This window comes from Triticum aestivum, chromosome 7A, assembly GCF_018294505.1.
Source record: "Triticum aestivum cultivar Chinese Spring chromosome 7A, IWGSC CS RefSeq v2.1, whole genome shotgun sequence".
Classification (NCBI taxonomy): domain Eukaryota; kingdom Viridiplantae; phylum Streptophyta; class Magnoliopsida; order Poales; family Poaceae; genus Triticum; species Triticum aestivum.
In genome coordinates this window covers 232903647-232905134 of record NC_057812.1, presented here as the reverse complement: position 1 = coordinate 232905134, position 1488 = coordinate 232903647, and the positions used below count along the sequence as shown (strand labels likewise).

The window sequence follows — 1488 nt, the reverse complement described above, 5'->3', positions numbered from 1 at the left end:
CGACTGTGGCATTTCTTTTCAAGACCTCTCGAGGCGTCGCTTTTAGACACTCGTTTGGCATTTCTTTTCAAGGCCTCTCCAAGCGTCACTTTCAGACACCCGCTTGGCATTTTTCTTAGAATCCCTCGGGCGGTTCAACGCCCGATGTTCCACTTCATTTTCTTAATTTACTACTAACATGATTTATTTATCCTTCTGCACGGTATGAATATTTGTCATGCAATGCTTTAATTCTCAGTCAACACACACATATAATTTAATCCATCATGAGCGTATGCATCCGGTATATCTTTTGCTCATCATGTTTGTGAGTACATTTAAATGTACTCACTGACTTGTCCCTGGCTATTGTCTTGGCCAGATCATGACTCAGAGAGGAGCACTACGAAGACACCCCGCAACCTAGGATTTGGAGATAGCAGGCACGCGAGATAGGAGTTATCCAGGTCAGCTATTCCCGTGGGAATGGAGTTCCATCACCGTTGGCAGGGCCGGGCCAGCAAAATTGGGGGCCCTGTGCGAAACTAAAAAGCGGAGCCCTATCTTACTAAAATGAACTAAAGAGCAATTATGATATAATGTCTTACATGACAATTGGTTATATAAAAAATTAGACCTATTCATATGGCACCAGATATCAATTGAAGATTATGCGTCGATATTTGGCAATTAGACGAACCGTCTAACTCAACTAGTCACGTCTCCTATCCGGTTGAACTGCTATATTGTGATATTTAACCGAGGAGGAAATAACCCATCTGTCTAACAGTCCCTGCCAAAAGTAATTTGGAAATAAGAATTAGGATAATAGGAATAGAATTACAAGTACAATGGGAGCTGTCCAACGTATATACAGTATATAAGAAACAATTTATAAGAGTAGAATTAGGAGTACAATGAGGGCTGTCCAACGTATATACAGTGTATAAGAAACAATTTTGCTCCCTAAGAACCCGAATCACAATAACTAGGTATATACCATGTTGATAACACAATAGCTAGCTACTCCCTCTGTCTCATAATGTAAGAATGTTTTTGGCACTATACTAGTGTTAAAAATATTTTTATATTATGAAACGGAGGTGGTAGTAGATAGCTAGAATCACAATAGGTATATCATCGAATCACACTAACTAGAATGATAGAATCATAGTAGCTAGCTAGCAGATACTCTCTCAATACATGTAGAAGAGGCGTCAAAAGACAGCCAACAAGTATATGATTGAAAATTCCTCTCCGAGAACCCGAGATCAGGAGACTACGAGATGAATAATCGATAGATCATGGATACGAACCAATGAAGGCTGTAATTCCTGTACCTGTTACTGTGTCGCCCGTCGCGGCGTCAGCGGATCTAGATGCGAACCAGATCCCGCGCTGTTCGGTTTCCTCTGGATGTGATCGATCCCTGCCTCCTGCGATCGAGGCATCGAGGGCATAACTGATCGAGCAGGCAGCCCGGGACAGGGAGATGGTCGAGGCTTGACG

The 1488-nt window shown here is 42.1% G+C and overlaps 1 long non-coding RNA gene across 1 annotated transcript; it reads right to left on the bottom strand.

Moving 5' to 3' along the window:
- Window positions 1-540: 540 nt before the first annotated feature.
- On the bottom strand, window positions 541-1488 carry LOC123148264 (uncharacterized). Its single transcript, XR_006473711.1, has 2 exons — window positions 1320-1488; window positions 541-772 (listed from the first exon to the last, which is right to left on the bottom strand). It is a non-coding gene; the product is annotated as an uncharacterized lncRNA (long non-coding RNA).